At 43.4% G+C, this 10,020-nt stretch overlaps 1 protein-coding gene across 1 annotated transcript in view; it reads left to right on the plus strand.

The window, feature by feature from the left end:
- The first annotated feature begins 37 nt into the window (after positions 1-37).
- Positions 38-10,020, plus strand: part of SLC16A7 (solute carrier family 16 member 7) — a 181,441-nt gene continuing 171,458 nt past the window's right edge. Inside the window, exon 1 of the mRNA XM_019514629.1 lies at positions 38-153. The gene's annotated coding sequence lies outside the window, so the exon portion shown is untranslated. The remainder of the gene's footprint in view (positions 154-10,020) is intronic.

Consider the following 10,020-nt stretch of genomic DNA (forward strand, 5'->3'; position numbering starts at 1 on the left):
AGCAGCAGCAGCAGCAGCCGCCGCCGCCGCGCCCGGCCCCGCTCCCTCCGCCTCCGCCGCGGCTGCCAGACACGTCACGGGCAGAAATAAATAAATAATCCCAGTGCAGGGAGAGGAACCGGTGGCGGCGGATTAGAGCCAGTCCCAGAGCAGGTAAAGTACCCGGCCAGGCGGAGGGAGGAAGAAGGCTGCGACCCCGCTCAGCCCTGCCGCGGCCCGGGAGGAGGAGGAGGAGGGCGGCGGCTCCGGGGGAGGAAGGAGCGGGGGGGCTCAGCATCATGGCCCGCGTCTGCTCAGGTGCCCCCTCCCCTGGGCGCCGCCGCCTCCGCCTCCCGCTGCTGCTGTAAGGCGGCCTGTGTGTGTGCACTGAGTCCCCGCACACCCACACGCACACGCGCGGGGGGGCACGCGGTCGCCCCCGTCGCACTGACAGCTCGGCCCGCGCTGCCGCACACACGCATATGCACACCCACATACACGTTAACACATTAGCACCCACATATACACGCACAGATATGCACCTCCCCCATCCCGCCGCTGCCCCCGTGTGTGTGTGTGGGCGGCGGGGGGGGGTGGTTTGTTCCGCCTGCTCCGCCTTAGCCCCTCATCGCGAGGCCGGGGCCGGGCCCGCGGCCGCCTTTGTGCTTGTGCCGCATGAGGCGCGTGCTGCTCCGCCCCCTCCCCCCGCGCCGGACCGGGCCGGGCGGCGCTGCGGGACTGGGCAGAGCGGGCTTTGCTGCCGAGGGGGCAGGAAGGGGGCTTGGAGCCACTCTCCTGTGCCGGGCGTGGGGTGATGAAGGGGATGATGATGAAACAGCTCCCCCCAGCAGGATCCAGGGGAGATCTGGCAAAACCTGCCCCTGACTCGCCTCTAGTGTTGAGGAGCCCGAAATGCCCCCAGGGCATGGACTGATGTGGGGCCATCCCAGTAGTGCTGGTGGCTCTGCTGGCTGGGAGGGGCTGCGGCTAGCAGCTCTTTACCCCGTGACCTTGGTGGCGTGCAAGCCTAGTGTGAAACCAAGAGAGGTTTTTTCCCCTGCTGGAACTGCCTTGTGACCTGTGGGCAGGTGGGGACCAACCCCAGCTGCCCTTAGGGCTGCCTCTTGAAAAGGGGCACCCAGCTAATGGCTAATACACCTATCCCAGGAGGAGGCTCTGGCCAGGAGGACCCTCAGGGCCTGCGGGGCTGCTTTGCTTGCACCAGTTCATTCCCATCTCTGGGCAGTGTCCGCGGGCTCCCTGGACACATTTGGGTGTGCTCTGCTCAGTGTCCCCTCTTGGCGCTCTTGTTATGAACCTTTGACATTCACTCTCGTTGCTGTTTTCTTTATTGTTTGTCCCCTGTAATCAACTGCCACCCTTTTTTGTAGCCTCCCTGTCTGAGGGAGGCTAAAAGGTTACGTGGTGGGCCTACGGGAGGCCCATGCCCCTGAAGGATTACAAATAGGCCTGTTTAAAAGGGGCACCCTGGTAACTGGGCTAATAGCCTCCTTTCTGGATAGGTATCTGGCCAGGAGGACCCCTAAGGCCTGAGGGGCCATTTCCCAGCCCCTCATCCCTTCATAATTCTGGGCAGAGTTTCACCAGGCAGTGTCCACTAGCTCCTTGGACTCATTGGAGGGGCTGTGGGTGCTGGCCGGTGCCTTGGTGCACTCATTTTGAACCTGTGACCTCACTCCCTCCCCTCCCTGCTTTCTTTTAGTTTCTCTCCAAATCAGTTGTTGTATACCTGCTTCATAACAGGGGACTAGTCATTGCTCCATCAGCATCAACCCCATGTTAACGTCATACGTCAAATAAGCCTGCTTAAAAAGGACCTTCTCACTACGAGCAGGATAATCAGCACAGATCCTGGTTTTCTCAGGTTTAAAAAAATCCCCAATTTTTGGATATAAAAAAGTAACCGCAAATATACATTTTTCCGTGGTTAAAATCACCCCCTCAATATTAGATACACAGTCTAATATAGATAGATAGATAGATAGATATGTATAAAAAAGTAACCCCAAATCCACATTTTTCCATGACTAAAATGACACACCACTAATATACAGATACACAATCTAATAGATATATCTATAGATATGTATATACATATCTATAGATATATCTATTAGATTGTGTATATATTAACACAAGTTAAGAACAGGCTGAGAAGCTGCCGGTGACCTGTGATCCTTGAAAGGCTGGATACAGACACACATTTACCTCAGGCTGGTACAGAACCAGTGTAGGATCCCAGAAACTCTCCAATGCATGAAAGACAGAAAAACAGTCCAGATACATAGAGTCCATTAAATGCCAGACAACCACATTTTCAGTGCAGTAGGAACCCTACTGAAGTTATTATTGAAAGCCTACATGGGGAAATCTTGAAAGGCTAATATTTTATGGAGCCTTTCATCTCTGTTTCACTTGTATTGATAATAATTACTTGTGTTTCCATAGTGACTTCCATCCCAGCCTCTCAAGTAACTTATCAAATAGTAAGGAAAGAGGTGCTTACAGCTCCATTTGCAGGAATGGTGCCATAAACTCAACAGCATACCTGCTATGCCCGAGTATACAGTATCCCAAGCCTAATGTGACTGCATGGAATCATGAGGTTATTTTCAAAGATAAATATTTTTGGAAAAAAATATGAATGGAGAAAGTGAGTAGGGAAATTAGAAGGTCAGCAAAAGAAAGGCTGATGGGTTTATGTTTAAATATTACGTTTGGGAAATGTTTTCATAACAAATTCACAAAACATATTCATATCTTACTTCAGGGGTTGGAAACCTATGGTTTGTGGGCCAGATTCAACTCCCAGAACCATTGGATATAGTCCATGAACATGATTTGTGGCAAGGGGATTTCAGCAGGAGCTCTTCCCATGCCACTGCGGAGAGAAGTGGGGGCCTTCCTGCCTGTGTCTGACCTGGGGTGGGTCATTCTGGCTCACAGCCAGAAAAGGTTGTCTACCCCTGTCTTACTGTGTAAAGAGTGCCAAATGTCACCCCACAAAAATTAATTTTTGAAGGTATAGAAGATAAGCCATATATTTCTATCAAATATTGACTGGTAACTGTAGCGGGGTCTGAGGGTGGAGTTATTATTATTCTTTTAATGTAATATATAATGTTTGTATTAATGGTAGTATGTGTATGCAGTTATTGGTAATGTTGTGCAGTTATAGCTAATTCTTTTTAAAATAGTACAAAGTGTTTATGCCGGCAGTTTGAGAACAAGGTGGCTAGGTCTTTTGCGTAGGCCAAACAACGGTTAAGGGTATTTTACTGTAACTATGAGTGTTTTTTCTTTAAAAAGGCAGTCTTATTCCACTGACTAGAATAAGGAAGATCTGGAGGCCATTTGAGCCACCAGTAGCATGCCATGGCAAGAGGATACAAGGTCTACTAAAAGATTTGCACATTTTAAAGCTAGAAAAGTATGTTATGATCAGCTAATAACACAGGTCACCGAACAGCACACAGGTGATTCAGTTATTTTATAGTGTAAGTGGTGGGAAGAAAGGTTGATGTTTAGCTTCAAAGTCAAGTGGGGTTTTAATGATGTTACAGAGAGATATATCAATGTACAGGCTGTACATGCTGGAAATTCTGACTCACAACTATATAATGGGGAGGGATTGGGGCAAGCTTTAAGTTAATGCATTATTTTATTGTAAAAAATGCCCTTCCATATCTTAATCCACTTTGCATCACCTCTTCTCTCTTTCTGTGTTCAATTTAAACTCTTGCTCTTCTTTTGTGCTAGAATCAGCTTTTATCAAGGTAGTAGATTCTATAAAACTATAAAATGATACATCATTTATGATACAAATAAAAAAGACAAGGGAAGAGAAATGACATTTTTCCTAATGGATTCACATGTGGCTCCATTCTTTAAACTTCTGTCTCCTCTATCTCCTCTTTTTTTTGCTTTTCGTTTGTTTACTTCCTTATTACTCATTGTTTCACTTCTTTCATGTTTGTTTTGCTGCTTCTCCCTTCTTCCTAGCTTCATGAATTTTTATTCCTGTTCAGTGTCCATTGTGTTAAAGAATCCTTCTTGTCCTGCATGTTGATACATAGTTGAATTCTGCTGAAGCAGCAGAGCTGGTAGGGCCATATCCAGTTCTGGAGGAGATGCAACTTTTGAATCAATCCTTTCTGAGTATTTTATCAACACAACAAAATTCTTGATCAGGGAAAACACATTAGCATCTCTCTACAATTATCCTGTCTGAATATAGTTCTAGTGGAATTTCATCCACATCTATACTGTACTAGGTTCCATATTAATGCTAGAGCATGAATAAAGATGGTTCCTGGATCATATAGTTACAGAACATTAGTATTACAACTTCTTTTGAGGGCATAGATTCCCAAAGTAGTTTACAGACACTCTTTCAAAAGATGGTTCCTTTCATAGTATGATGTGAAGCATCATGATGTGAATAGTGCCAGACATAGGAAAATGGGATAACAGTTAAGTAAGCAGTTGTCTGGGGGCAAAATGGAAAATATAAACAGGTCAAGACTGATGTATGCAGAATAGTGCATGTCAGAACTTGCATGCTGTAACATAATATGTTATAATCACTTGATTTAATTGTTCCCAACTTCCAAAATGTTATTGTGAGTTTTGTAATATTTCAAGTTACTGGGCTTCATACAGAAGAAACTAGATGAAATTCTGTAGCCTCTAATCTGACTAGATGATTTGGCCTTCTTGCCTTCAACTCCCTGAAATTATAAAATATTTCTCGTCTTTCTAACAGTTTCTACCTCCTGAAGTCAGGTGCGTACAGTGAAATTTTCATAGTAAAATTGTAAATTGGAAAAAAGCCTGAAAACACGGTAACTAAAAGTTCAAAATCCAAATTTATTATTCCAAATGTATTATTTTAAAAAATTATGATTTTAAAGACAATAACACTATTTTGAGAGCTGAATCATTTTTGTGTAGTTTTTTTTGGATCACCTTTTTATATTTAGCTCCTGTAGAGAGCTTCAATCATCTACTATGTTTGATACTGGTAAAGTTAAGCACCTGGTGACCTGTTCACAACCTGTCTTCGGTTGTCTTGTGACATTTAAAGCAGTTTCGTCTCATATACAACTATTATAAATCTTCCTAATGATGTTAATTTGTATCTATGCTAGAAAAAGCTAGAGTTTAGGCCAGGCTTAGCTAGCAAGCCAGGTAAACTTTATTTGAGTTGGATTAGCTTTTCTAGTTAGGACAAATTCTGAAAAGAAGAAACCTTTCTTTCAAGATGTTAAACCTAAACAAGCTAAATTTTGTATCAGAATTTCTAATTCTGCAAGTACTCATATATTTTGAATTGAATAGGACTATAAACATACTTAACCATGTGTATGTATGCAGAATAGGGGATTTAGCTGGTAATTTTTCCCATAGCTTGTTTTTGAAAATAAGTTTGGAATTTCATTCAGAGGCTTGATGGGCTCTCCTTTAAGAACACCTTCCCATTACATTCATATTTTAATATTTCTGCAATTTGTGAGCTATACCTACATCAGCAGGGTGACAGACCCTACCCAAAATAACTTGCCAAGTTAGTTTGTAACTATGTATAATTCACCTGACCCCAAACAGGGTGATCAGTCTGACCCTGAACAGAGGGGCAGGAGCCTATAGCCTGGAACCTCCAGCTTGGGTCCCAGCAGGACCACTGGCACAACATTGTCTCCAGCCTTGGCTGTAGCCAACACTTAATGCCTTTTCAGGAGGCTTAAAACACGCCTGACACATGTAGCAGAAAAGGGTGTGAGGGAGGAGCAACCAATAAAGCCCAGAAACTAGGAAATACCCATAGCAGAACACAGGCATAGTTATACCTAGATCATTCCTGACCCGTGGTTGCCAACCTCTTTTTGAACACCTCCAGTGATAGAGAGTCCACAGTTTTTCCAGGCAGTCTGTTCTGCCTCACAGTTCTAACAGTGAATATGTTTTTTCCAGATATCCAATCTCAGCTTACTTTGTTACAACTTCAAGCCATTGGTTCATGTCCTTCTCTCTGTAGTAAGAGAGAAAAGCTGTTTTCCTTCTTTATTGTGGCGTCCCTTCAAGTATTTAAAGACTGCTGCCATACCCCTCTTAAGTGCCTTTTCTGCAAGCTACTACTTTTGATTGACCTTTTCTTCTCCAGGCAAATGGCCTTCCTTAGGGATATGCTCCACTAACTTCCCATATATTGAGGTGAGGCTAACTGGTCTTTGGTTCCCTGGGTTGTCCTTTTTTGCCTTTTTTTTTAAAGTAGTGCACTACACTGGCCTTTTTCCAGTCCTCTGGTACCTGGCCCGTCTCCCATGACTTCATAGAGTTCATTTTCAAGGTCTCTGAGATCTCCTCTGCCAGTTCCCTCAGTACCCTGGGATGAAGTTCATCTGACCCTGCTGACTTGAATTCATTCAGACCTAAACATTCAGACCACCTCTCTTGTTATCTCATTCCTCAGTTTGCCCCCTTCTTTATCCAGATAATCCTTATTAGGTGTCTGGTAATAACTGTTTCCATAAAATAGTTGATATCATTACAGTAAATAAAAATAGACTATTTTGAAAGAAAGTGCAACATTTAAGAGACGAGAGAAATGTTTGTGCTTTATCCTGGCACTTTTCATCATGTAAAGCTTTTCTTAATTGGATTAACTTTGTGATCATGAGGGATGGGTTTGATGGTAGTTCCACTACTTTGATACTTTACTGCAAGCTGCCCTAAGCCTTCTTTGGATAGAGTGGTGAATACAACTAATGAATAAATAAATAGCTCAAAAATCAGGTAGCATTAGAGAACAGAATTCAACCAGAACTTAGTTTATTATTAAATGTTTATGTGGTTTATTGCATACACGGGTGCAGCCCAATCAAAAACCGTGGCCCTGATAACAGTATAAATTGCATGCTTTGACTAATACAAATAAATCATCTCTACATGGTAAGTTTACTGTGCTCAGCATTGGTATCCTCACATACGCCATGCTACTCTTCATGTGCTGCCTCGTAATCCAGAACAATTGTGGCTACATCTGTGCAGCACCACAGGCAGGCTAATTAACTTGGGGAGGCCTAATTGGCTATGTCACTCAAAAGTACTAATTAGCCCATCCAAAGCACCACATGAATGTAGCTACACTACTTTCTGTTTAGGGTGCAGCCTGCCAGAGAAGCATAGCATGATAGGCATAGTGACTTCACCCTAGAGACATAACTTGACAAGATTTTACTTTATGCCATTGTTTATGAATCTCAGAAAAGCATAGATACAGTCTACCATTACAGAACAGGCAGAAAATAGCACCCTGTGCTGTTTGCATACACGCAATTCCAATGAATGATAACAGCAGCAGTGTGTTTAATATTCAGTGGACTAGATTCACCCACACCTGTACAGAGTTATTTATATACCCTTTCCATCTACCAGCCTGAACATTTGCATCCTGAAGAGAAGATCTGTGAGATAGTATTATAACCCAGGGGCCTGATGTGCTACAGCTATGTTTTCTACTAGGTGGGCCTTCTGTAAGTTATGATCAAAGGTCTTTGGAGTTTTTGAAAGCACAGGCTACTTAACAAGTAGCTAGCTTTGCAGAACCCCTAATGCCATGACTATGTCCTGTCCCAGATCGATACTACTTTTTCAAGAAGTTAGAGCTCCTTATGACCCTCACAAGCTAGGAAGAAGTCTTTTTGTTGTTTCAACCTAGCCTAGCCCTTGGCATCTTTCTGTCACTGAGGCTTGAGCTATTTTGTGTCAATATAGAACTTGCAGTGATTATGGGATAGTATTGCCTTGTAATAGAAACAAACAGAATCAATCCCAAGAAAATAGTAGCACTTTATGTATAAAAGTAGAAGCAATTGTTTTCCTCTGGAGAGATTTTTTAATTCACTTTTGGGATATATGTTTAGTGGCATGTGGACAGTATAAGAACTCAGTCATTATTTAGAAGCCCTTACAGTAGTACCCTGCAGACACAAAGGAGTCAGTTGATGAAAGACCAAATTGTCTCTGACATTAACTCCAATGGAACGGCTGATTATGGCTTCCAGGCTCAGCCACTTGTTTTCTGAATTAAAAAAAACACTGTTAACAAACACAGATATTACAGCATTACAGACACTGTTAACAAACAGAGATATTACAGATATTAAGGTTTGAATGGAAATGACTAAGAACAAAATAAAAAGGATTTCATTGATTTTTTTCATTGCCATGTTGAAAGATATGCCAAAAGTAAATAAAGAGCATAATTGTAAAAGGAAATTGTTATTTTATTTCTCCTGGTAATATATGTTAATAGTAACAGTGTTAAAGAAACATGTTCTTTTACAATTTGTGATTTTTAAATTAACAATGCCAGACAAGTTGTTTCAGATTTTTTTAAATATTCTAAACATCCAGGGAAGGATGCAGATCACTTTTAGTCTGTGTTTAGAGTGGTTAGAGTATGTTTCTGGAAAGTGGAGATGATTTTTTCTGACCCCTTCAGGATAAGAATGACAACCCATGTCTCTACTTCTCTAGGAACAGGATTAACCATTGGACAAAAGTGAACCTTACCACTGTGTCTGACCGGCAGTCAGTTTGAGGTAGGGTGGGGGTTTTTTCATCTACCAGTAGAGGCTACTCTGGGGATGTAGGGATACCAAAGTGCTCCATGTGATTTGTTTCTGAGCATGCTTAGAATTCCTAGTGTAGAGACTTAGGGGTGGACTTCATTTCCCAGCAGCCCCCTGCATGCATCGCTGCTGCCAGTTTCCATGGAGATCCCAGCAGTGGTGGGGCTATGACAGCATGAGGCCAGGGTTTCCATGGAGACCAGCCCCAGCAGCACCAGCAGGATGTGCAGCTGGATGGGGAGCTGCTCTGGGGCTGGGATCTTGCAGGAGTGACAACATGGTCCGGAGCCAGGGCAGAGCCCTGATCTGCTGCCCATGCCCCAGCTCCAGACCACGCTGTCAACATTGCAAGATCCCAGGCCTAGCAGGGGAGCAGCTCCCCACCCTGCCGTGCACCCTGTCAGTGCTGCTGGGGCCAGTCTCCATGGAAACCCTGGCCCCCATGCTGTCATGGCCCCGCCACCACTGGGTTCTCCGTGGAAACTGGCCACAGTGATGTGGGCAGGGGTTGCTGGCAAATTGAGTCTGGCCCTCGGCCTGATTTGCCATTTTGCCCATCCCTGCTCTAACCAGTCAGTACCTGGGGGCTAAAACATGGGAGGATCCTCCTCCATTTTATTTCTAGGACCTGTACTGAATTATACATGTATGTAGTCATCTACATGTATAAGGTTATGAATTTGGGAAACAGAATTCCTACCTGCACATTCATACCAAAATGCCACTTACGCAATTTAAAAACCTGTCAGACAATCCAAGGGAAATAGATATCCATTCTGAGGGAACTTTGAAGTTCAAAATGTTTTGTATTTAACAAATACTATGGTCACTGCTACTGGGCCAGTTTGAATTGCTCTTCAGAACTTAGGTGGCTAAAGAGCTGATTTGAATTCTGTAAGAGCTGATTTGAATTCTGCCCCAAGTGTGCATTTAGCTCTATTCCTGTTACTGCCATACAGCCAACCACAATAAAACAATGGCTGTCAGGGTAACCCCACCTATAAGATATCTGTATTACAAAAATGTTACTTCACTTTAGTACCCTGTATTTATGTTTGATCCACCTTGTCTTATCTTTGCAAGGATTTAAGTTTACCTTCTTTTTTCCATTCTGCTTTTTTCATCCTAACAATCAAGTTTTTTGATTAGACTAAAGAGGAAATGTATCCTTACAGGACAAAAATAAGAGGTGGAAGGCTGGGTGAGCAGCAGTCTGTAGAAAATATTTATTATTTGTAAGGATTTCCTAGATAAAACACTTTCAAGTTAGCAAATATAGAATGGTAGCCAGTAGTGGACCCAGGAACAGGGCAAAGGAATGGGGCCACACTGCCTTTTGGCTGTGCGCACATGCTCAGTGGGCACATGAACACAGCCAAAGAGA

This window comes from Gavialis gangeticus, unplaced genomic scaffold (genome assembly GCF_001723915.1).
Source record: "Gavialis gangeticus isolate Ggan-Ray unplaced genomic scaffold, GavGan_comp1, whole genome shotgun sequence".
In the NCBI taxonomy this organism is placed as follows: domain Eukaryota; kingdom Metazoa; phylum Chordata; order Crocodylia; family Gavialidae; genus Gavialis; species Gavialis gangeticus.